Below are 27922 nucleotides of genomic sequence, written 5' to 3' on the forward strand. Positions count from 1 at the left end.
ATGGACCTGGAACTATTGGTAAGTCGGAAAATGGAGTCAGTAGTTCTTCTCTAAATGGCTTAGTCCCTCCTGAATACTCTCAACATGGATGAAAAATTTCTGCTGTCTAAATATGTAAGAGAGCCCACTGATGTTTCCAGCACCATGCCATTGCATCTGCTTACATCTGTCTTACAAGTGACCGTATGCAAACACTGAGATCTTCCACTGAGAAATGGCAGTCATGCATCTACTTAATATGCTCCACTAAATATGCAATAATTGAGCTTTAAATCCCTGCCTTATAACTTTTTCCTCTGGAATCCCACTTTCAGAGCAGTGACATTTTGAGAGGCAGAACTGTGCAGGAGAATTATGGAAATTCAGTATTCACAAGCATCAGTGTCACGATGCAAGGTAGAAGTTCTCCAGCTTGGCAAGATTGACATTTTAGGCCAGATAATTATTTGTTGAAGGAGCCCTGGTGGGACAGTGGTTATGTAGTTGGCTGCTAACTGAAAGGTCAGCTGTTCCAACTCACCAGACACTCTGCAGGAGAAAGATGTGGCAGTCGGCTTCCATAAAGATTACAGCCTTGGAAACCCTATGGGGCAGTTCTATTCTGTCCTATAGGGTGGCTATGAGTTAGAATAGATTTGATGGCACACAACAACAATTATTTGTTGAGAGGATATGGGGAGGGCTGTCCTGTGCATTATAGGATGTTTAGCTATATTCCTGGTCTCTACTCACTAAATGGCAGTAGCACATCTGGTACCAGTAGCCCTCTAGTTTATAACCACCAAATGTATCTCCAGAGATTGCTAAATATCTCCTGGGGTCAAAATGGCTGCCAGTTGAGAACCACTGAAGTAACCTATACCAGGACTAATGTTTATGGTATTTTAATAATGAAATAAATGACCTAGGTTGGAGTTACTTTTGAGGCACCTCTGGGGGGATTCAAATAATAGCTACTTAATATCAGAAACATATTAAAGTATATCTTCTCCTTTATTGTATCTTGATTTGATTCTGCCTGTATCAGTAAGAATCAGAGGTCCATCTGCGTGCCTAGGCCATGGTGGTATAATGGATGGGCATGTTTCAGAAAATCTTGCCCCTCCAATGTGCTCCAACCCACTTGAGGAATTTAATAAATATTTGCTGAATAAATACATAAACAAATGGAACCATGCTTGGTTAACATGGGTGTTGAGCATGTATTCCATAGTTTTTTTTTTTTTTTTTATCATCATTAACAAATTTATTTGAAAGAAGCAAAATGCATTGCTTACTTTGGAGTATTTGATTTGCATTTCAGGAGTGTAGAAGAGATCCATGCTGTGAATATAAAACATGTAGATTCAAAGGAAATGCAGTTTGTGCTCATGGATCATGCTGCACTCAGTGTAAAGTAAGAACTCTGTCATTTCTATACTAACCACATAATTTAAACAATCATAGTCTTTGTCATGCTTATGACTTCATCCTGGTTTATTCAATATTATTTTCTTCATTCCCTCAGTTAAGAGAAAAAGGAGAAATATGTAGGTTATCAGAGGATGAATGTGATCTCACTGAGTATTGCAATGGTTCCTCTAATTTTTGTCCAGAGAACTTCTATCTTCATGATGGCTATAGATGCAACATGAACCAATGGGTCTGTATGGAAGGAAAATGTAGGGATGGGACCAGGCTATGTGAAGAAATCTACGGTAAAGGTATTTATTATAATTGGATTTCCATTGCTTTTACTTTTTGAAAGCTGAAAAGAAATTTCCAGGTTGATAATAACATGAAAAATTCAATATAAATATTTAAAGGATTATAGAAACAGATGATATATACCCTCAGGAGAAATTTTAAAAAAATTCTCTTAGAACTCACCTGGAAATAAAATGTTGACTTATTTCTACAAAATGTAAAAAAGATAAAATTCCAAATTATGATCATTTGAATTTGTGGATTCGAGAACCCAGACCTGAATAGATTCAAGTATCTTATCCTTACTCTTATCTATAATAGCATTGTTTTATATAGGACAAATGAGTATAATTGTAAACATTAAAATATGCACAAATGCAAATACAGATATAATTAAATCACACACATACACGAAGTAACATAGTCACACTTGAAAATGCAAGCAATCTCAGTGGAATAGTTCCTGAAATCATTTTATGAAACAAAACCAGAAAACTGAATTTATTGCTTTTTAAGTAAAGGAGGCCTTCCAAAAGCTGACTGCTATTCTTATACAGGGTTTATTAGAAAACATGGAATTCAGAGATTAGCAGACTTTCAGAGGCAGGTGTAAACTGATACCAGCTGCCGAAGTATCCTACCAGCAATTATGAAATCTTTGATTGGTATTAAGCATTTAGGAATGAGATGAAAAATAAAACTGTGACACAGGATGTGTTTAAAGAGTTCGGATAGAAAAGGATGGGAATAGCAGCAAGGGATTATTTGGGATTTTCATAGCAGAGGCAATCAAATGGGCCAATCCTTCCCCACTGGACTGGTAACAAGTCCGGCTCTTTTTTTCTGCATAACTAGAAGTAGGAGGGGTTGCAAAATGGCTATCTCAACTCTTTGGACAGGAATTGGGCTGGACCATAAGACAGAAAATGATGCTGGTGAAGAGTGAGCTTCTTGGCTCAAGTAGACACATGAGACTATGTGGGCAGCTCCCGTCTGGAAGTGAGATGAGAAGGCAGAGGGGGACAGGAGCTGGCTGAATGGACACGGAAATACAGGGTGGAGAGAAGGAGTGTGCTGTCCCATTAGGGGGAGAGCAACTAGGAGTAAATAGCAAGGTGTATACAAATTTTTGTCCGAGAGACTGACTTGATTTGTAAACTTCCACCTAAAAAAAAAAAAAAAAACTTCCATTTAAAGCACCATAAAAATAAGAATAAAAAACAAAATGGCTATCAACTGCAAAGATGGGCATACAACTAAGAATCACTAAACATCTGAGAAAAGCCAACACAGCTCAGAGAACAGAAAAAAATGTATCTGAGGAAAGAAATTTAATACAGCCATTAGATTGGGGACTGATGATAAGTCAATATGGTTAATTAATATCTATAATAAGATGAGAAAGTATATTTAGTCCTTATATTGGAGCAAATGATTTTAATTCTTGATGAAGCATTTTACAAAAAAAAAAAAAAAAAAAAACCTCATTAAGGATCTTGGAAATTAAAACTCTACTTAAAAATAATAACAAATATGTTATTTGTTATTGCCTGCCATGACAGAACTGAAATGTAAAACCTCGTAAGCTCATAATAGGAACTGAGAAATTCTTGCTTATTGATAAGCACACAGCTGCAGAATTAAAAAAAAAAAAAAAGCAGAATAGGAGTATAAAAAAGCACATACCTGGATTCACAGACTTTTTTAATTGTGGTAAAAAAAAAAAAAAAAAAAAACCAGTGCTGTCGAGTCAATTCCGACTCATAGCGACCCTGTAACTGTGGTAAATATATATGCGATAAAACATTGGCCATTCCAACATTCTTTACATGTACAATTCAGTGACATTAATTATATTCATCATGCCAGTTAACCGTCACCATTATCCATTTACTATCTTTTCTATCCTGAATAGAAGCTGTCTCCTCAAAGCAACAACTTCCCCCCGCCCTCCCGCCAGCCCACCTCTGGTAACCACTAATAAACTTAGATCTTGCTACACTTGCCTATTCTAGATATTTCATATAAATGAGATCATACAGTATTTATCTTTTTGTGACTTACTTATTTCACCCAGCATAATATTTTCCAGGTTCATCCATGTTGTGGCATGTATTAGGGCTTTATTTCTCTTTATGACCAAGTAATATTCCATTACATTTATGTATCACATTTTGCTTACCCATTCATCTGTTGATGGACCTTTAGGCTGTTTTTACCTTTTGGCTGTTGTGAATAGTGTCTTAGCTTTAAACTAAGGCGGATCCAGTTTCTGAGAAGTAGACAGGTTTTCAGTTTAATGAGTTGGGAAATACAGAAGATTTTCAACAAAAGTAATTAAAAAAAAAGATTTTTTTCAGATGGACTAATTATGGGATGTGAGAGTCAAAAGTGCCTCCAAGTTTTTTGTTCTGAGCAAATTGTGCTTAAGGAAAAGAATTAGATTGGTATATCGATATATAGAGAGAGACATACTGATGCAGAGGAGCCCTGGTTGCACAGCCATCAAGAGCTTGGCTGCTAACCAAAGCTTGGGAGTTCAAATCCACCAGCAGTTCCTTGGAAACCCTATGAGCCAGTTCTACTCTGTCCTGTAGGGCCACTATAAGTAGAAATCAACTCAATGGCAATGGGTTTTTTTTGGCTTATTGATGCAAAAGTAAGTTGTAGACTTATACGTATGTTTTGATTTCATAATTTAAATATAATACAATGTAGAAAAAAATGAAACAATGGAAAGTAAAATGGTGCTGAATTTTAAGAAGTGCCTTCTAGGTAATGAAGACAGATATGAGAAAAGAACACTTTAAGTCTTCAAATATTTTATTTAAAAAATGGAATCTGTGTGATTTTTCTTTTTTTCAATGATTTTAAGAATTGAAACATATTTTGAATAACGTATTTTAAAATCATTCCAATTAAAAAAAATTTTTTTAATTGAGTATTTGAGATTTGGTTTATGGTCAATATGACTAAATCTCTTTACTTTTTCCAGGTACTCTATACGGTTCTCAAGCCTGTTTTGAAGAAATTAATTCTAGGAGTGATCAATTTGGGAACTGTGGCTTAAGTCCTGGAGGATTTATACCATGTACTTTTAAGTAAGTAATAAAACTTATATACAGTTTTAAGAATAGATGATTTGTACTTACTGTCCTAAATTTAAAAATACTGTCTGTCTTTGAATTAAGTTCATAACTAGTCAAATTACAAATACCTTGAAAACAATTTATATTATTTATAATTATTTCTACAAACTTCTGGATATACGTATAAAACCTGTTGCTTTTGAGTCAATTCCATCTCACATATATGCACTCTAAGTACATGTTGGTTTGTAGAACTGATCTTTTTTGCACGCCACCATTTTTAGCTTAACAAATGATTATACTTGTAGTGGTGAAATCAACGACCCTTAGTAATTTTCCAATACTGATGTAGTATGGAGTTTAGAATAAGTAGTCTATGACCAAATTGGGTTCATATTAAAATTTCTTGACCAACTTCATTTGCTACGTTGGCCAAAGTCATTGGTTTTTTTTCGTCTGTAAAATGGAATGATAGTAACCAACATCTCGTTGGTGTTGCCAGGACTGTCATTAGTCACTTACAAAAACCATTGACAAGAAGGACTTACCCTTCAGTTGTACTGTATAAGATTTAGCAATAGTTACTTTATTATTAAAATCCTACAGCTAGAATGCTACTGAGACCACTCTTTTCAGTTGATATGACTTAAATATTCAGTTCTAAAGTATAAAAAGTATTCATGATATAATATATAATATAATAATGCACTCACATTTATCCATTGGTGGGATTTTAAGTATACTGATTTTGTCAAAATATCACAAATACATGATGATCATATATGCATACATGTACACATATGCATATCTTACACGGAGCTAAACATATGGCAGTTAACCAACAATTCTTTGATGATTAATATTAGCATTATGCTAAGAAAGTTTGATTATAAAATATTCCATTTGAACCTTGACTATCTTTGATTTTGGAGCTTCAGCTACCTTTAACTGAAGTAATAAATTGAAATGATGTATTTGAAGAAAAAAATTTTAATTATATGAAATATTTGTATCCTACATGAAATATTGAATATCTCCTGGAGCTTTTCTGTAGGCTTGGATAAGATCACTTTGAAAAAGTATCAAAAAAAAAAAAATTTGTAGTTTCTGATATACCTCATGATAGCATGTGACCTTGAGAAAACTGCTTCTTACCGCATGTTACTTATTTAACAATAACCAAAATATGTAATTCGCAGTGTTTTCCTTGACTTCTTTAAGTGGGATTTTTTAAATGAACAAATTTGAATATTTTATTAAACACTTGAAATATTACTAAGTAGCATTATTATAAGATTTTGCTAAAAATCATAAGACAAATGAAGCATACAAAAGTTTAGGGCATGCCCACATTTGTAGTCTAGGTTATAAAAACATATCATATTTGAAAATGGGAAGAATAAGCAAATACAACAAACATGACTGTTTATGAATTAGCATTCTATGTTACTCTTTGCCTGGTCTTGGGAAAATTCAACCATAGCCTGTGTAGCTTGGTAGTGATGCAAAGATTCAAAGAGGATCCATGCAGTTTTGTGGAGCTGTTTCCTCTCTGGTAGCCTTGCTTCAGATTCCAGCACCTCAGCCTCCTTGAATTCCCCTCAATGAGATCTTGCCGCAATATGGAAAGGGCCTCCAGGCAAAAAGCTGGGACAATTAGAGGGCCCACTTTTCTTCTTTCTCTCAGTGGTCACAGTCTTCTGCTGCCTAATGCCCAATATCTGAAAAGAGCCATTTCATATATTTTGTCAAGTGGTGTAGTTGTTATCTGTGGGTTATTTGATCTAGTTCTAGTTGTTGAATAATGGCTGGAATCTCAAAGTGGTTGAGAGTTTTGTTTTTGTTTTTATAAGGGCCTTTTTTTTTTTAGGTTGTGTCTTTTTTTTTTTAATTATGCTTTAAGTGAACGTTTACAGCTCAAGTTAGTTTCTCATACAAAAATTTATACACACATTGTCATGTCACCCTAGTTGCTCTTCCTATAATACGACAACACACTCCACCTTTCCACCCCAGATTTCCCACATCCATTCAATCAGCTCCTGTCCCTTTTTCTTCTCATCTTGCCTCTGGACAGGAGCTGCCCATTTAGTCTCATGTATCTACTTGAACTAAGAAGCACACTCTTCACGACTATCATCATTTCTCATGCACTACTGGTGTGATTATAAAATGGTACAGCACTTTTCATTTACTGTTTATTTTGGTACATTCTATAAGTGACGATTCTGATAAGATTTTCTAATTTGTATTGTGACATTTCTCTTTGAACTTAAAAAAAAAAAATAGTGCTATCGACCCTATAGGATTTCCTAGGAGCGCCTGGTGGACTTGAACTGCCTACCATTTGGTTAGCAGCCATAGCACTTAGCCACTACGCCACCAGGGTGTCCTGTGAACTTGGGGTTATTAAAAATGTATGTCTTATTTTCTAAATGATTATCTATTGCTTAACATTTTAATATTTCTAGCTTAATTCCATTGTAATTAAAGAACCTACTCTATGTGATTTTAATCCTTTGAAGTTTGTTTAGGCTTTTCATCCTAACATAGTCTCTGTTTTGGTAAATGTTTCTTGTGCACGTAAAAACAATGTATTTTCTTCCATTGTTGAATACAGCATTTTATATACTAGGAAAGTTGGTGTCAAATGTGCTGTTCAAATGGTCTTCATTTTTAGTTCAAACCAGAAAAACTAAATCAGTTTGCTGTCACGTTGATTCCCCTCATGCCCCACTCATGTGTCCAGTTGGTTTATTATTTCATTGATTCATTTATTCAGCTTCCATTTAATAGAATTTCTGACATCTGAGTTTGCATACCATCTTATAGTTTTCTATTTTTTTTACCTGTTGCTTGTTCTTCCATCTTCCTTTTTGCCTTCTTCTGGATTAAGTATTTTAAATATTTATATTTTCTCCTGTGTTATTTTGTTACTTATACATTTTTACTATTCTTTTACTGAGAGCTTAAGAAATTACTGTGTGCATACCAAAACCAAAATACCCATTGCTGTCGAGTTGTTTCCGACTCATAGCAACCCTATAGGACAGAACAGAACTGCCCCATACAGTTTCCAAGGAGCACCTGGTGGATTTGAACTGCTGATCTCTTGGTTAGCAGCTGTAGCTCTTAACCACTAAGCCACCAGGTTTCCTGTGTGCCTACAAGACTTATTAAATCTAACATAAATGATTACATTTAATACTTATCGGGCAAGTAAAGACCTTAAAACACTTTAACATCATTAACCATACTTTGACCACTGTATTTTTTTTTGTTATTACTATGAAGTAATTTAACTCTTCCTGTATTTTAAATACCATAAGACATTATTATTATTTTTTTTCTGTACCACCAAAATCCACTTAGATGCCTATGAATTTCTTTTTATATTTTTTGTCATTTCTCCTACATCTCTGAGCTTCTGCCTAGGATAATTTTCCTTCTCTCTGAAGAATTATCTTTATTGCTTTGTTGTTGTTGTTCCAAGCTGCTGGTGCTAAATACTCTTATTTTTTATCTGAAAATCTAGCACAAAAGTTTTTGTGAGATAAATTTTTGTTTTAGATTGGTAGGATGGTAGATACAGTGTGTGACTATTTTGAAAATATCCCTTTTTTCTGCTGAAAAGTCAGCTGTCAGTTATATTGTTGCTGCTTCATATGTAGGTAGTAAATTAAAAAAAAATTTTTTTAGGGATTTGTGTGTGTGTATGTATGTGCTTTCACTATGATATGTCTTATTGTGCTTATATTTATCACAACAGTGCTTCTTGATTTTGTTCCTGAATGTGTTTTATAATATTTGGAAAATTATCAGCCATTATGTCTTCAAAAATTCCAAAGATTCTATAGAAGAATCCTGATCAAAAGGAGGAAAATTTAAGAGAGAATTTAAAATTCTCAAGAACTCGAGACTTTTTGGAGCCATGGAGGCAGGATGAACCCCTGAAACTATTGCCCTGAGATAATCTCTAAATCTTATACCAAAAATATCCCCTGAGGTCTTCTTAAAATCAAACAATAGTTTAGCTTAATTAGTAAAAAAAAAGAAAAGAAAGTCTGCCTTGAGCACTATGCTCTTTTAAGAACTATCTATTTGGGATCAAATAGAAGAGGGCAACTTTGAAAGTTTATACAGGAACTTTAGGTGGCAGCGAGTTTATGTTAATGGGGGAGGAACAATTTAGAAAAAGAGAATGAGAATAGTTGTACAACTCATAGTAGGTAATCAATGTCAATGAATTTTATATGTAGAAACCATTGAATTAGTGTATGTTTTGCTGTATGTATTCTCAACAGCAACAAAATAAATTAAAAAATTTTTTTTAACATTGCATCTGGTTGGTTTTCTTTCTCTTACACATATAGGTGGAACAGAAAAGTTTATATATATACTATTGTTGAGCCCTTGTGGCACAGCAGTTAAGAGCTTGGCTTCTAACCAAAAGTTTGCCAGTTCGAATCCACCAGCCACTCCTTGGAAACCCTATGGTACAGTTCTACTCTGTCCTACAAAGTCACTATGAGTCAGAATCGACTTGACGGCAACAGGTATTGTTGAGTGTAATTATGAATACCAATACACTGCCAAGCTGAGCTGTCATTGGTTCCCAGAGAGGGTTGGGACAGTCTCTAGACAGCAGGGTCCTCAGAGAAGTGGGATAATGCATTCTAACTAACTTTATCTGAACTCTTTACATTAATAAATACGCATTATGTTTTTTCAGTTAAAAATTGTTGTTAGCTGCATTTGAGTCAGTTCCAACTCATAGTGACCCTATCTACGACAGAATAAAACACTGCTAGGTCCTACACCATCCTCATAGCTGTCGCTATGTTTGAGCCCATTGTTGCAGCCACTGTGTTAATCCATCCCATTGAGGGTCTTTCTCTTTTTCACTGACCCTCCTCTTTACCAAGCATAATGTCCTTTTCCAGGGACTGGTCCCTCCTGAGAACATGTCCAAAGTATGTGAGACAAAGCCTTGACATCCTTGCTTCTAAGGAGCATTCTGGCTGTACTTCATCCAAGACAGGTTTTTTTCGTTCTTCTGGCAGTCCACGGCATATTCAATATTTTTCACCACCTCCATAAAGTAAAAAATTACTAAGTGACTGTTACACGGTAGATGCTCTACCAGTTGCTGGATATAAATCATTGGCTTCACATATATCTTCTATTCTCTTCAGTCTTAGTTTTTGAGGGGAAATTACAGTACCTAAGTAATTACAGATGTTACGAATGTTAGAAAATCAGAAGTCAGGGTTTTGTGTGAACACAATGCAAGTGGCTAAACATAATCTAAGAGTGGAGCAGGTTCCTCTCAAGGTATAAGTTTAAGCTGTGTCTTAAATAATGAATGAGATTTATCCACAAGAAAAGGCATATAAGGAAAGAAGGGGACATTCTGGGAAATTCGAAAAGCATGAAATCAGGTAGTAACACATAATTATTAAAGTGTTTAGTTACCCAAACCAGTGGTCATCCAGTCAATTCTGACTCATAGTGACCCTATACAGGACAGAGTAGAACTGCCCCATAAGGTTTCCAAGGAGCGTTTGGTGGATTCAAACCGCCAACCTTTTGGTTAGCAGCCATAGCTCTTAACCACTGTGCCACCAGGGTTTCCCTGTTTAGTTATAGTTGGTATTTATGACAGTGCCCTCAGATGAAGTGCTTGGCAATTCAGTGAATATATTGTTTTGTTCACAATGATTGCTTTTGATGTTTCTTTCTTTAGAAATAATGTTTATTATTTTTCCATGATGAAAAAATAATGATTTTCTTCTGCTGGTATATTTGTAGTAATCTACGTTGTGGAAAATTGATGTGTATATATACAAATAAATTTCCATTTTCAAAAGAAGATGCTGCTGTCCTTTATGCTGGTGTAGAAGGAGACATATGCATTAGCCTGTATTATCCATCCAGGCATAAAAATTACAGCCATATGTGGGTACCAAGTGGAACCATTTGTGGTGATAATAAGGTAGACAGCTTTATTTTCCTCAATTTAAAATGCCATTAAACTCTATTTCTCTGTTTTTAATGATAATAATTTAAAATTATTTCTTAGTATAAAAGTATGTGTTCAATACAGACAAATCACAAAATAGTGAAAATATAAATAAGAAAACAATAATCATCTGTACTCACACACAGGAACTGACATGGTTAATATTTCCACAAATACGTAGTATTTTTTTCTGGTCAAGTTTGTGTGTATCTACTGAATTAAAAATCATGCTTCACATGCACTTTGTACCTGCCTAATAACATCTTTTTTAATAACATCATATTTCATAGAAGGAATTCCATAGGTCATGAAGTGTTTGATGCGATGACTTTTTGGATAGGTATTACAAAGAATATATGTTCATTAAAGCAATGTAAATGATGGCAAAAGTGCACGAAAGAAACCCAAAATCTCTCCAAATCACATAGTGGAGACATAAACACTGGTAATATTTTTACAAACATTCTTGAAGGTAACTATAGGAATATATATGAATAAATAAAAAAAAATTTTAATATAAACATATTTTCATAACTTTATGAAAACTTTATGTAGATTGATTCACACTAAACATGCAGTTTTGTTATTTTGTTAGTGTACCATTTTATGTAAAAAAACATGGCTGTGTACCACCATTTTTCTGTCTATGAATGTATATATTCCTGTATCTACTTATCTAGCGACCTACCTATCTATCCATCCGCTTATCATCTATGTATCTATCTATGGTTTCCCAAAATCTTTCCACATAAATGCAGTCACTTTTAACACTTCAGTGTTCCCATAGTTTTGATTTTGCCAAATATTTCATATAATTGAGAGTTAAGGCTATAATTTCAAATTCCATTATCATTTCTAAACAACATAATCGTATCTTGAGAATTAAGAATTGAAACTTGTCTGCAGTTAACAAAAATCACCAACTGGCTTAAATAGTTTAAGGCCCTCCCTTTTCACACACATCAATCAAAATAATTCTAGACACTAGCAGTCCGGTATAGTTGTTGTTGTTCCACTATGTAATCAGTAACCCTAACTCTCTTGAGCTTTTAGCTTTAGATCCTGGACAGGTATCCTCTCAACCTTACAATACTGCTGGATGTCCAGCCATTATGTCTGCCATAAGTCAGAAAGACCAGAAAGGGCTAAGTAATAAAAAGGCAGCATGCCAGTTCTATCCCTACAGTTGATGAACAATAGAAATTAATTAGGTACCAATGCTCTGCCACAATATTCTGAGCATGACCAAGATGTTGCTCTATTAAAAGGACATCTATTTCAGAAGCCAGCTAAAAAAAAATATCAGCCTGTGGTGACGTTGGAAAAGTTTGTGTTCCAGTTGTCCATGGTGAAGCCAGCCTATCTACAGAGATAGAGGGATTAAGAAGGTACAGGCTGGTACAAGTGGTGGCTACAAAATACTATCTTCAGATTTATCAGCTTCTTCCCATATATTTGCAAGTGGTGGAGATCGAGCTAACTGCAGCGGGTTGAGCGCGTCAAAATCTTAAATTTATTCTTCAAATTAGAGATTTTTGTTTATAAATATAATTACCGATATGGATGGATTGAAAGATCCATCTTGCAAATTGTTTTTTTTTTTTTTTTCTGATTTTTTGGCCTCTTCTTAGATTGAATAATTTTTGTGATTTTATCTTTACTATTTTTTTTATTTAAATTTTATTGGCTTATCTTTTTAAAAAAAGAGAAGAAAATTTAAGGATGTCCCTAGGTTTTACCGCATACACTTTTAACTAATCACATCCTTCAAACAAGATTATGCAATTTAATGTGTAGTGTAAGAACCTTATAACATTTTGCTCCTAATTCCTCCTCCTATCTTTTGTGCTATTGCTGTCGTGCATTTTAATTTAGCATTTGCAATAAACTCATAAAGTGTTATTATTTTTTCTTTAGACAGTAATTTATTTCTTATTGTGATTAAACCCTGGTGTTGCAGCAGTTAAGCATTTGGCTGCTAACAAAAAACTTTGGCAGTTTGAATCCACCAGCCTCTTCTTGGAAACTCTATGGGACAGTTCTACTCTATCCTATAGGGTCATTACGAGTTGAAATTGATTCTACAGCTACTGGTTTGGTTTTGATTTTGTGATTAAATTAAGGAAAAATGCCCTTAAAATTTACCTTCATTTAAAAATTTCTGGAGATCTTCATTTCTGTGTTTAGATCTAAGTTATTATCTGATTTCGTATTCTTTCTGCCTGAAGAACTTTCCTTTAAGTTTCTTTGTAGTACAAGACTATTGGTAATGAATTCTCACAGGATTTGTTTGCCTGAAAAATATTTTATTTATTTTTCAGTTTTGGAAATATATTTTCACTCAATATAAAATTCTGGACCACCAGTTTTTCCTGACACTTTAAAAATGTCAGTCAATTGTGTTTTGGTTTGTGCAATTTCTAACAAGAGTTTTCATAATCCTAATTTTTGTTCCTTTCTCGGTAATAATAATTATTTTCCCTTTACCCTTCAAAGTTTTTTCTATCATAGAGTTCAGCAATTTTAATATGATGATGTACCTAGCTTCCTTTTTAAAAAAAAATTATAATTTTTTTCCTGAGTTTATTGTTTCTCTGGTTTTATGTATTATATTACTTGATGAAAATTTTTGGATATTGTCTCTTCGAATATTTTTTCTCTTCTTTTCTTCTGTCTTTCTCTTCCTTAACCTCTCTCTCTCTCTCTGTGTCTCCACTCCTCTCTCTCTTCCCTCTACCTCCCGCCAATTGTACATGTGTTAGTATGATATTGTCTCCAAGCTCATGGATTCTCTTCTCTCTTTTTCTGTGTGTGGGTTTTTCTTCGTATTTCATTTGTGTAATTTCTACTGATCAATATTTGAGTTCCCCGATTCTTTCATTAGCTATGTCAAGTCTATTGATAAGCCTGCTGAAGGTATTCTTCATCGGTTTTAGAATGTCATTTCTATTTTTTTAATTTCTTATATTTTTATTTGACTCTTATAGTCTCTATTTGCTGAAATTCTCCATCTATTAATCATATTTTCCATCTTTTTAATTAGTGCCTTTAATGTTATATATAAATATATATACATTGTTGTTGTTGAGTGTCATTAAGTTGGTTCCAACTCATAGCAACCCTATATACAACAGAACAAAACACTGCCCTGTCCTGCATCATCCTCACAATCATAGCTATATTTGAGACCATTGTTCCAGCCACTGTGTCAATCTGTCTCGGGAAAGTCGTCCTCTTTTTCACTGACCCTCTACTTTACCAAGCATTATGCCCTTCTCCAGGGTCTGGACACTCCTGATAACATGTTCAAAGTACTTGAGATGAAGTCTTGCCATCCTTGCTTCTAAGGAACATTCTGGCTGTGCTTCTTCCAAGCCAGACTTGTTCGTTCTTCTGGCAGTCCATGGTGTAGTCAATATTCTTCACCAACACCATAATCCAAAGGCATCAATTCTTCTTTGGTCTTACTTATTCATTGTGCAGATTTCGTGTATATACGAAGTGATTGAAAATACCATGGCTTGGGTCATGTGCACCTTAGTCCTTAAAGTGACATCCTGGTTTTTTAACACTTCAAAGAAATGTCTTGCAACAAATTTGCCCAGTGCAATACATCATTTGATTTTTTGACTGCTGCTTCTATGGGAATTGATTGTGGATCCAAGTAAAATGAAATCCTTGACAACTTCAATATTATGTCTGTTTACCATGATGTTACTTATTGGTCCAATTGTGAGGATTTTTGTTTTGTTTACGTTAAGGTATAATCTATACTGAAGGCTATAGCCTTTGATCTTCATCAATAAGTGCTTCAAGTCCTCTTTGCTTTCAGCAAGCAAGGTTGTGTCACTTACATATCGCAGGTTGTTAATTAGACTTCCTCCAATCTTGATGCCCCATTCTTCTTCACATAGCCCAGCTTCTCTGATTATTTGCTCAGCATACAGATTGAATAAATATGGTGAAAGGGTACAACCCTGAGGCACACCTTTCCTGATTTTAAACCATGCAGCATCTCCTTGTTCTGTTTGAATGACTGTCTCTTGGTCTATGTACAGGATTCTCATTAGCATAATGAAGTGTTCTGGAATTTCCATTCTTCACAACCTTGTTCATAATTTATTATGATCCATACTGTCGAAATCCTTTCCATAGTTAATAAAGTACAGGTAAACATCTTTCTAGCAATCTCTCCTTTAAGCCAAGATCCATCTGACATCAGCAATGTTATCCCTCCTCTTCTGAATCCTGCTTGAATTCTGGTAGTGCCTTGTCAATGAACTGCTGCAACCATTTTATATATATATACATATATACACACACACATACATATATATATATATACATACATACATATATATGTATGTATGTGTATACACACACACACACACACACACACACACACACACACACACACATAAATCAAACCCACTGCCTTGGAGTTGATTTTGACTCATAGCAACCCCATAGGGTTTCCAAGGCTATAAATCACCAAGGAAACAAAATGCCACATTTTTCTCTCATGGAGCTGCTGGTGGATTTGAACTGCCAACCTTTTTGGTTAGCAGCCAAATGCTTAACCACTGCACCACCAGGGATCCATATATGTTTGTGTGCGTGTGTGTATGTATATATACACATATATATATAATTCCTCTTCTGCTAGTTCAAACGTTGGAATCATCTCTGAGTCTGAGTTTTTTTTTTTTTACCTTTTTATATGTCTCATGATTTTTCTTTGGTAAGTGGGTATTACAAGTTGCATAGTAGACTGAGGTAGTGTTTATGCCTGCTAGGTCATCTGTGTGGGTTGTTGACTTAATATAGTCAGTTGATTCTGTTGTTGTTATAGTTACCTTCAATGCCCTACTATCTTCAAATTCTGTAAACATTGCCTTGTATTTATGGTGGGGCTGGTTTTCCACGTGTCTTTTTCCTAATGTCTATGTTCTCACTTCAACTTTTAGCCTTCCCTTTTCTCCTACACTTTCAAGAGGTCTCTCTTTATGCACTTGCCCCTCACCAAGTGGTAGACTACTGTTCCTTATTTCTTGGTTCTGGGTACCCTTCCAGATTTGGGGGCAGAGGAAGGGAAGAATTCTCTCTTGTCCCCATCTAGCCTCAGACTTAGGCAGGTTCTGTTTTTCCAAGTCTCTGGGGTGTTGCTTACTCAGTGATCCTGTCTTTCCCAAAGATAGAAGCTCTCTGTTAGTCTGCACCCACACATTCTCCTCTTTTTCCAGAAAGTAGATTAGTGGATTTCCAGTAGCTGGGGGAGGAGGTAATGGACAGTGACCGTTAATGGGTAAAGGGTTTCTTTTGAGGGGGGAGTGAAAATGTTCTGGAATTAGCAGTAACAGTTGCCAACTTAATTAATATACTAAAAACTACTGACTTTTGTACTTAAAAATAATAATTAAATTATGGGAGCAGAGGTGCAAATGGAAAAAGAGTATCCTTGGGGGAAAAAGAGGCTATATGGGGCCAAGAAAGAATGCTATAAATTCCCATTGCAACCCAGCATTACCCACACAGATCTCAAATTTTGATATGCTGAAACATATCTATAAACTTTTTTATTTCCTTAACCATTCCTTCTTTCATCTATGTAGTCTTTTTTTTTTTTTTTTTTGGAATTCTGTTGTTTAATTTACAAGAGTTTAGAGATTTTCCTGTTATCCTTCTGTTAATAATTTCTAGTTTGATTCAGTTATGGGTTGTAGAAAAGTCTTTATGATTTCAATTCCTTTAAGTCTGGTGAGGTTTGTGTTATGGCCAAGAATATGGCCATATCTTGGTAATGTGTCATGAGTACTTGAAAAAAAAGTATATTATTTTGTTCTTGGGTGGGATAGTTTATCTATGCCAATTAGATCCTGTTGGTTGATTGTGCTGTTCAGTGCTTCTATATTCTTGTTGATTTTCTTTCTAGTAATTTTATCACTTACAGAGAGGAGGACGCTGAAGTTCACAACTATAATTGTAAATATACCTATTTCTCCTTACAACACTCTCAATTTTTGCTGTATGTATTTAAGACTCTTGTATTTGGCGTGTACATGCTTAGAATTTATACATCTTCTTGGTGGATTGACCCTTTGTTTGTTATGTAATTCCACTCTATGTCTCTAGTAATTTTTTTCAGTGATGGCTTCATTATCAAATATTAATATAGCCACTCTTGCCTTTTTTAAATTTGTGTTTGGGTTGTGCCTATTTTCCATACTTTCACTTTCAACCTACCTTTGTCATTCATTTGAAGTAAATTTCTTGCAAACACCATACAGTTGGGTGTTTCTTTTTTTTTTTTTTTTTAATCACTCTGCCAACCTCTGCCTTTTGAATGGTATATCAGGACCATTTGTAGCTAATGTAAACATTGATATGTTAAAACGTAAACCTGTCATTTTATCATTTGTTTTCTGTTTGTTTCCTCTGTCTCTTGTTCATCTATCTCTTTTTTCAGTTTACTTGCAGGTTATGTAACTTTTTTTTTTTTTTTAATTCCATATTGACTTATTCATAACGTATTTGGGTATATCTCTTTGTATAGTTTTCTTAGTGGTTGCTCTGGGTATTAAAATTTACGTACATATAATATACTCACGTGATATGGGTATTACAGTACATCAGATATGGGTTGCCTTGTTATATTGGGCAGGGGTTCATAAGACATCTTGTTGCTATATTGTTTCTGTGGTCCTAGGATCTTGAACCAGTTTATATTGCTTTTATTTCCAATAATCAGAGTTTTCCTTTAGTTGTTTTTTTCATTATTTCTAGAGATTACATTTGTATATTATGCAGAGCTGCACGAAAAACTGATTCTAAGCCCATATTTTCTGGGCCAGAATTCACAGATTCCTGTGTTATATTTTCATAATAGTCGCTCCATTTTCTTCATTATAGCAATCACCTTGTGTGTACATACATATGTTTGTGTGTTTATTTATATGTATTTTTAATTTTTTATTCTACCCTGTAAGCTCCATGAGGTTTAGTAGTATGTCAGTTCTGTTTGAACATGTCAATTCATTGCATAGTCCAGTTATTTGATCCTCTGGTAGCACTAAATTTATATTTCTTTAATAAATTTCTTATTTCTCATTATAAAATGGAACTCATTTATTAATCTCTAAATTCCAGGAATTGTACTAATTATTTTGGCTTAACTCTTTTTTAGATTTGTATGGAGAGTATGTGTGTGGAAGACAATCTTTTGCCTATAGAATGTTCCTCTAGAAAATGCAATTTTCAGGGAGTAAGTATCAGTAATTATGACATAAAAATGGAAAGCAGCCACACTTATTCCAGGATCACACACACATACACACAAAATTCCAATTATCACAAAATTCCAATTATCGTACTTATATGTAAGTCATTTAATGCTAGCTGAAGTTACATGATTCTAGCTACTTATAAAGTGACATTTCTCCTGGTTTCAGAGATGCAATAATAGAAGGAACTGCCACTGTGAGGATCGCTATTTGCCTCCAGATTGTTTAACTATATCTAACACATGGCCTGGAGGAAGTGTTGACAGTGGCAATTTTCCTCCTGACCCTCGTGAGTATTAATAACAACTGAAAGCTAAACTGCAATTCACTTTAAAATTATCAAATTAAATAAGATAAATGCTATTTTTTATCCTGATAGTTTTAGATTTGTTTTGATTTAATATAATAAACCAAGAATGTCCATTTATTTTTGTAGTAAACTTCTAGAGATGAACAGATTACTGATCCATATGATGAAGCTAGTCTTCTTTTTCTTGCTTTGTCCCCCCTCCCCTTTTTTTTTCTGCCTGGTACCAGAGGGCAGATTTCAAGCAGTGTAAAACTGGAACGGAATGTGAAAAGGAGGAAGAAACCACCTTAGGTGTTATTCTGTCCGGATAGTTGTGTTTGAATAAATGAAAATGAGAGAGTCTAGGTAGTGATGAAGAAGAAGAGTATGGTTGATGATCAAGTGAAACTAAACCAAGATTTTTTTTTTAAGATGGAACATCTTGGAACATATCTATGTTACTAGGAGGTAGAGCCAATATAAGGGCATATTTTGAAGTTGAGAGAAGTAGGGTAATACATGAAAGAAGTTTCTTAACAAAAACCATATGTCAAATTGGTAGGTAATAGATTTTTAAAATGCTTGTACTAATTTTCCCTCTCCCTAGGCCTCTTAAACATCCTCTGCAACATGTGGTAAATGAAAAATACAGGATAGAAACAATGAGACCAAATATTTTCATGCTCGTAATATATATACATGCCACAAACCCATCTATTATAAACCCCGAACCCATTAACCCATTGCTGTCAAGTCGATTTCAACTCATAGCGACCCTATAAGACAGAGTAGAACTGCCCCATAGGGTTTCCAAGGAGCCGCTGGTGGATTCAAGCTGCCAACCTTTTAGTTAACAGTCATAGCTCTTAGCCACTGTGCCCCCAGGGCTCCTATTATAAACGAGGGGACATGAAACTGTAATCTACTTATATAAGGCACACATAAAACAGGGAAAAGGGTTTTTTGAAAAGACACACAAAGTTTAGCTTAGCTAGTTAAAAAAAAAAAATGCCTGCCTTGAGCATTACACTCTTTTTAAGAACTATCTACATGGGATCAAATTGACAACAGCAACTTGAAAGAGTAAAAGGGAACCTTAGGGGGCAGTGAATCTATGTTAATGGAGAAGGAACAACTCAGAAAAGGAGGATGAGAATGGTCACACAACTCAAAGAATATAATCAGTCACTAAATGGTACATGTAGAAACTGTTGCATTAGTATATGTTTTGTTGTATGTACTCTCAATAACAAAATAAACAAAATTATAAAAAAGATATACCATAAATATATTAAACAATTAAATACATTAGTGTGTAATATATATTACTATCATTTACAATAAATTAAAATAAAAGCCTTAACTATTCATATTAAAATATAAACACCAAGGATAGAAATAATGCAAAAAGAAATTGAGCCATCCAGATAACAGTAAAAGATTTATAGCATTTATCAGGGTCAGTTAAATCAAGCAGGAAAGACAAAATAATAATCATTGACAGTATTGAACAACCGAGTGTGCTTAAACTAATAGAAAGTGAAAACAAAAAAGAATATACCTTCTAAGTTTTTCTCTCAATATCCAACCGTTTATTGTCATTGTTCCCTCGTATGTAATCTGTCTTATTTTCTGACTGTTCTCACTACTTTTCTCTTTCATAGCACGAGACTGTTGTGATTTTTGTATTTATACTGTTTTGGATTTGCTGAGCTTCTCAGTTCTAAAGTTTGATATTTGTTATCAAAGATACTTCAAGCCCAGATGACATTATGGGTTAATTGAATATAGAATAATACCAACTTTACGCAAACTCTCAGAAAATAGATGTGTAAGGCAACATTCCCAACTTATTTGATGAGGCTAGTGTAGCACATATGCAAAATGCTGACAGGACCGTATAAGGGAGAAAAAAATTAGAGAACAATCCCTTTATAACCTAGAATATTCTCATCGATACTAGCAATTAAAATCTAGCAATGAAACAATTTATAAAAAGCTTTGTGCATCACTAGCAAGTGGAGTTTATCCCCAACATGCAATTTGATTGATAGTCGGTCAATGTAATTTACCATATACACAGAATTCTTAATAAAGTTATAGGATAATCTTAGTAGATGCGAAAAAAGATATTGCAACATTCAACATTCGTTCATAAAAACCCTGAGCAAGCTCTGAATATGCTGTAGGGCATCTAAGAAAAACAGAGTTGCTGTGATACCCAATAGTGAAATATTGGACTTTTTCTTACTGAATCAGGGGAAAAAAGCAAGACTATCTCCTCTCATCACTTCAATTCAACTCTGTGTTGGAGTACTAGCCAGTGCCATGAGGTAAGATAAAGAGACATAAAAATAATAAATAAATATTAAAAAGAAAAGAAAATTAGAAAAGAAAATGTTAAAATTGACTTTGCCAATAACGCTGTCGTGTATATAGAAAATCCTAAGGAAACTATAAAACAATTCCTAGACTGAATAAGTATATTTAGCAAGCTCACAGTATAAAATCAAAAACCCGTTGCTGGTGAGTGGATTCTGACTCATAGTGACCCTACAGGACAGAGTAGAATTGCCAGGCCATAGGGTTTCCAGGGAGCAGCTGGTGGGTTCAAACTGCTGACATTTTGGTTAGCAGCCATAGCACTTAACCACTAAGCCAGAAGGTAAATGAATAAGTTATATTTCCATTTAACAAAAATTTAATACTAAAATTTAAATAGATAAGAATGAAAATCCAGAGCACTTATACTTTCTCCAGAAAGTACCGAATACCTAAGGAATAAATCAAGTGAAGGCTGGGCCAGGCCTCCGAGCTGAACACAGTTTCATGTCCTTATTAAATATTTCTACATCTTCCTTTGTGAAGAGCATAGTCAAGTTTGTTGCCAGTTTTTATTCTGTTGTCTTTTTATTATTATTTTGTAGAAACTCTTTATATATTCTGGAAGATATAGAAATATCCAGTAAACACATGAAAAGGTGATAAATATCATGAATAATCAAGCAAACACAAATTTATAAGATACAACTTCCCTATTAGAATGTGAAAATTTTAAAAAGCATGATAATGCCAAATATTTGCAAGAAAGCATGTAATTGCAACGCCTGTAACAATAGAAATGGTAGAGTCTCCATAAAAGACCAAGGAAAGGAGCTTCGTAATTGATGCTTTTGAATTATGGTGTTGGCAAACAATATTGGCTATGCCACAGACTGTCAGAAGAATGAACAAGTCTGTCTTGGAAGAAAGACAGCCGGAGTGCTCCTTGGAAGCAGGGAAAGTGAGACATTGTCTCACGTATTTTGGACATGTTATCAGGAGAGACCAGTCGTTGGAGAAGGACATTATACTTGGTAAAGTAGAGGGTTAGCGAAAAAGAGGAAGACCCAAACAAGATGGACTGACACAATGGCTGCAACGATGGGTTCAAGCATAACAACAGTTGTGAGGATGGCTCAAGACAGGACAATGTTTCGTTCTGTGGCACACAGGGTCGCAATGAGCCGGAATTGACTTGACAACACCTAAGAACAACATCAGTCTTAACCTGATAACTTATCAAGTTGATAACTGAACAGCAGTCCTAACTTTACATATAGGATTGTTCCTACATCAAATATGAATTTATGACCTGATCGTTCTCATGCATTACTATATGGTTATAAGTCAGTTCAGAATATCAGCACGTTTACTTAATCATAAGGAAGTGTATTAAGGAAGGTCTTTAATAATTACTATTAATTACTCCTAATATTTCATGTTTTCTTTCCTAGAAATTCGCTACATCGAGAATGTCCTCCCCTCCAAAACTATAAAATGGTCAATTATATCTCCTGTTATTTTATCCATTATTCTCTGTGCACTGATCATTGTATTTATACAAGTCACCCCCCTAAGAAAAAAATGTAGACCTGCAAAATCTACAAGTGATGAGTACATAGAATTTTTTTTAATTTTAGGTTTTTAATTGTAAGATTTTTAAAAGTTACATCTACCAACTAACTCATAGTTAATATTATGGTATAATTAGTAATATTAATTTGGATTTCAATTTTGTCTTTAAACACAGGTTTATTACTTGACAAATCAATAATTAATAGAAAGGAAAGGGTTTTAAGAAGGTCAATGTTTAACTTCATATCAACTTGTATTTCTTAAGGATGAAATCAAATACAACGTAATTGGCATTTGAATGTGTTCTATTTGATTATTCCCTCTATTATTATTATATTACTGCATTTTTAAAATTTTTATGTAATTCAAAAGACATTGTATATACAATTTTGTTTAAACTTCATGAAAATCCAGGAGAGTATTTTAATCTCTTGTGCAAATCATAAGAGACTAGGAGTTCTGCTCTTAGGCCCAGAGTTAATCAGAGATGACATGAGATAAAATTTATATAACAATATATCACTGAAAATCTACAGTAATAGTCATGACTTAGTTGCAAATAATAAGAATGCAATTAGCTTCTCAAAAATTGAACATGAAAATATATAAAGAAAAGCCAACCAAACCAAACCCATTGCCGTTGACTTGATTCTGACTCATAGTGACCCTATAGGACAGTGTAGAACTGTCCCATAGAGTTTCCAAGGAGCACCTGGTGGATTCAAACTGCCAGCCTTTTGGTTAGCAGCCATAGCACTTGACCACTTTGCCACCAGGGTTTCCAATACATATGTAAAGGGATGCCTTCATAAGTAAAAAATAATTTTCTTTATGAAAATTTCTGTCATTGTTTCTATTGATGAATTTCTTAACTAGTTTCTCCTATCATTAAAAATGACTTGAGCTTTATGACTGTATTTCATAAAATTAAGTAGAGACTATTCTTTAAAGAAGAATATACTCTTTGGCATAATTTTTGACAAAGAGATTGCTGAAGTAATGTATACCACTCAAAATAGATAATGATTGTTGTACAGGAAATACTTGAATATATTAAATGTCATTCTTTATTTTAGATAGTTTTTATTGTGGAAAAAATGATATTGAGAGTCTTTGGAAATAAAGTGGCTGGTTTAATGATGGCAATAGAAATATTTAGGAGAGATGAAAAGTGATAAAAAAATAACAAAATCCAAGAAAAATGTCAATTCAAAATATGTTGAGTGCTTTAAAATTTTTAATTATTCTACTTGCTTGCTCATCTTGGGAATGCAAAGAGTGTTGGTCAGCAGGGGAGGTATTTCAGTGTTCTTGGATAGCAAGAAGTGGTGTATAAAAATCGTTAAGAAAATGTTTGTATTTTCTTCATCATATTTTTTTATGCATGTATTTAGACAACAGGAAAGTGAAGATGTATCCCAAGAGTAGTCTGTAAAAACAAAGAATCCAAATTATTAAAGTAAGTTTAAAGTATTTTAATTATGAATGAAAAATGTATACTGATATTATTTACGAAAGGATGATAGATATTAAGTGGAAATGTAAACAACTTCAGTGGGCATGATGAGCCTATAACATTTCATTCTACAGTGATACATTTGATTGTTACTCTAAAATAATTTAACTCCTCTGATCCTTACAAAATGTCTCATAATGAATAATCCACGTGCTAGCTGTCCCCTCCACATTACTTTTATGGCTTCCATGTCTTTGAAAGGGTAAATCCTACTATAAATTTGAAGGCATATTACATGTTTCAATGACTCAAAATTTAACTTATTTAATCATACAGGTGAAGTTTCTCTCTTCTTATTTCCAGAACAATGAGCTGAAATGGACAGAAGCACTAAAAAAATGTTGGCTCAGAAATTCGGACTTTGTGTTTTAATTTGACATGCAAAGGCTCTAGTTTTTTTGTTTGCTTGTTTTGTTTTTTTTTAATCTTTACCAGTAATTTTTTTTAAAGATAATTTACTTGTAAAATAAATAATCAAAAAATACAACAATTAATTAAATAATGTTTAAGAGTCTCTTTATGTGTATGTTTATGTTTCTGAATATAAATATATCATATTTATATCTGTATATATCCTGATTATTGAAGGCTTTTACACTCAGAATATTAGCCAAAGGAAATCAATTACATATACAAGAGTAAAAAAAAAAAAAATGTAAATAGGTTAGTAATAGTAAAAATATGATTTAAAAGGCCATTATATTTTAAATTTTCAGTGATACTTGTTATAAATAGTTTAATGACTCATATACAATTAAAAATAAAGATGGTCAGACTGTGAAAAAAGAAACTCTTAACTACATACTTCTTACAAAAAAAGTCATAGAAGATTCATAGACATATTCAAACTCCCTGAAAGACCACGTTACTGAGCTGAGGCCTGGACACCGTGGTCTCTGGGGACATCTAGCTCAACTGGCATAATACGGTTTATAAAGAAAGTGTTCTACATCCTACTTTATAGTGAGTAGTGTCTGGGGCCTTTAAAGCTTGTGAGTGGCCATTTAAGATATGTCTACTGGTCCCACCCCGTCTACAGCAAGGGAGAATAAAGAAAGCCATAGACTCAAGGGAAAGATTAGTCAAAAGGACTAATGGGCCACAACTACCACAGTCTCTACCAGACTGAGTCTGGCACAATTAGATGGTGCCAGGCTAACAGCACTGACTGCTCTGACAGGGATCACAATAAAGGATCCTGGACAGAGCTGGAGAAAAGTGTAGAACAAAATTCGAATTCACACACACACAAAAAGGCAAGACTTGCTGGTCTGACAGAGACTGGAGAAACTCCAAGAGTATGACCCCCCCGAGGACAACTTTTAACATACTGAGGTCACTCCTGAGGATCACCCTTCAACAAAGATTAGACAGGTCCATAAAACAAACAATAACGCACATAATTCAACCATATATATGAGTCTAAATGGGCACACCAGCTCAGGGGCAATGATGAGAAGGCAGGAGGGAACAGGAAAGCTGGACAAATGGAAATGGGGAACTCAAGGTTGAAAGGGGAAGAGTGTTGACATGTCACGGGGTTGGCAACAAATGTCACAAAATAATAGGTGTATTAATTGTTCAATGAGAAACTGATTTGCTTTGTAAACTTTCACCTAAAACACAATTTAAAAAATGTATAAAAATATTTTAAGGGGCTCAAAAATAAACAAATGTCAACTCGGCTCCACCATGGAGTGTAGAATGGTAGGTTTTGAGGCAGAAGCACCTGACCTAATCTGGGTGATAATGGCCATCAGTTCCCTTGCTACAGTCCAGAATTTTAAGGCTGTCTGCAGAGATTTGAAAAATGACAAAAAAAGAAAGTGTCAGCGTCTTCAATTCAGCATCCTTCAGTGTGGAGTCCACAGATTTACATTTACCTGAGAACCCTCTACAAGAACCATTTAAAAATGTTGGAACTATACGTTGAATACATAGTTTCAGACTGCAACATGGGGATCCTTCAGAGTTCATGAGGTTCTTTTTTTCTTGTTCTGTTTACCTGGATTTTTGTTTCAATTTATACCTTACAAGAAATAGTACAAAATTCAGAAGTATAAGCCAGAATCATTGGAAAGCTGGTGAAAATGTTTTAAAGTGCTTCTTTTTAATCATTTTTGTATCCAGCTGCCTTTGATTTGTGGAATCTATTATTTTACAGAGTATTTCAAAATTTCTTACAATTGAGAAAGAATGCCAAGATGATACGCATACTTATATTGAACAGAAGAGAACTGGTATTAAAAGATACTAAGGGAAAACATTAAATTTCAAGTCTAAAATGAGTGAAAGAATTGAAGAATAATTTGTGAAGGACTTGCTGTGCTAAGATGCTTTGGTTGTGCTGTGATTGAGGATACCTGGCACTATTTCCTGTGTAGATTCTTACACCACAATAGATTACAAAATATATTCCTAAAATTCATCATGAGTGTCAGGCTCCATTTTGAATAGAGACTGAATATGTACATCCTCTGGAGACCTTAATTCTTGGAAATGAATTTTTCATTGGAATCACGCTTTTTTGTGACCTTATAATTTTTCTTTGGGCATTGTTGACCTTTCATTTGATAGATAACTATTGATATCTATGGTGGTTATGATACTCCTTTCAATCCTTTACATCTCATCTCTTTCCATATTTGTTCACAGTATCATGATTTCCCCCAATTGAACTTCATCGGAAACTATGCTCCAACTTTTACATGGTGGGATAAAATTTTTGGAACAGACTCTCATTTTAATGCCTACACTGAAAAGATGAAGGAATTGGAGCAAAAAAACTGAATAAGCCTCTCCTATAAACCCTCTTGAAGATACAGGTTTCCCTGAACTGAAACTAGTAGCTAACATCGTTTCTGGGAGCAGAAATAAGCACGTGTCCTGGCCGCTAAGTGTTAAATAGGACATTAACAGTCTTTAATTATCTTCCTAGTGGGAACTTTTTCTACTTTACATACGAGTCCTGTTTATGTACAAATAAAAAAATACATATTAAATGTGGGGGAAAAAAGTCAATACAGAATTCTATACCCAGAAGGATTACATTTCTAAAATGAGGACAAACATTAAAAAAATAATAATAATTATACAAACAAAAAGCAGAGAGAATTTAATTGTATTAGACAAGCACTAAAGGAATTTCTTCAGGCTAAAGGAAATGATCCCAGATGAATGTCTGCATACACAGGAAAGGAAAATATCAAAGAAGGAAAGATATAGGTAAATATAAAAGTCATTTTAAAATTTTATATTGAAAGTCTTTAAGTTTAAATAAAACACAGTAAATTTTTATAATCCAAATACGTATAATTAAATTTTATGGCAAAAATAGAACAAAGAGGTTTAATGGAATTTTACTGTTATAACATTCTTACATTGTTCATAATATATGTGGAATGTAATATATTAAAATGTATAATATATTCTCTGATCATTAAAACAACAAAAATCAAGTGGTATATCTATAAATCGAGGAGAATAGATTAAATGGAATATTAAAAACACTTCCATTATTCAAGAGAAGGTAATTATGTAAAAACAAAATAAATAAAAATACAGGAAAAATAGAAAACCACTAGCAAGATAAGAGTTGCAAACTTAATATGTCCGTAATTATACTAAATGAAATGGACCTATTGTTCCGAATAAAGCCAAATATTGTCAGACTGCATAAAACGAAGACCCATTTATATGCTCTGTACAAACACAGACACACTTTTAAGTATCAGGGCACAATTTGAAAGGAAATGAATTTTTAAAATAACATGCAAATTCTAATCATAAAAAAGTAACTCTGACTATGAAAATGCTCGGCAAAATAGATTTAATGACAAGAAATATTATCATGGGCAAAGACTGACATTCAAAATGACAAAAGCTCAATTTATCAAGAAGACAAAATATGTCCAAATATGATGGAAAAAAATAACATATCTTCAAAACTCAAGAATTAAAAATTGATAGAACACAAAGGAGTAATAGAAAATCTACAATCTTGGTTATATTGAAAGAATGAGTAGACAAAAAAAAAAATCAGTAACAATATAAAATACTTGACAATATATTAGCCAACTTGACCTAAATGACATTTAGGGAATACTATAACATAAATGATGATAATACACATAGACCTTTCCA

At 33.9% G+C, this 27922-nt stretch overlaps 1 pseudogene; it reads left to right on the top strand.

Annotated features, from left to right (window-relative positions):
• Nucleotides 1-26679, top strand: LOC100672240 (methylsterol monooxygenase 1-like; annotated as a pseudogene).
• The last annotated feature ends 1243 nt before the right edge of the window (nt 26680-27922 follow it).

The sequence above is a fragment of the Loxodonta africana genome, chromosome 19 (genome assembly GCF_030014295.1).
Source record: "Loxodonta africana isolate mLoxAfr1 chromosome 19, mLoxAfr1.hap2, whole genome shotgun sequence".
In the NCBI taxonomy this organism is placed as follows: Eukaryota; Metazoa; Chordata; class Mammalia; order Proboscidea; family Elephantidae; genus Loxodonta; species Loxodonta africana.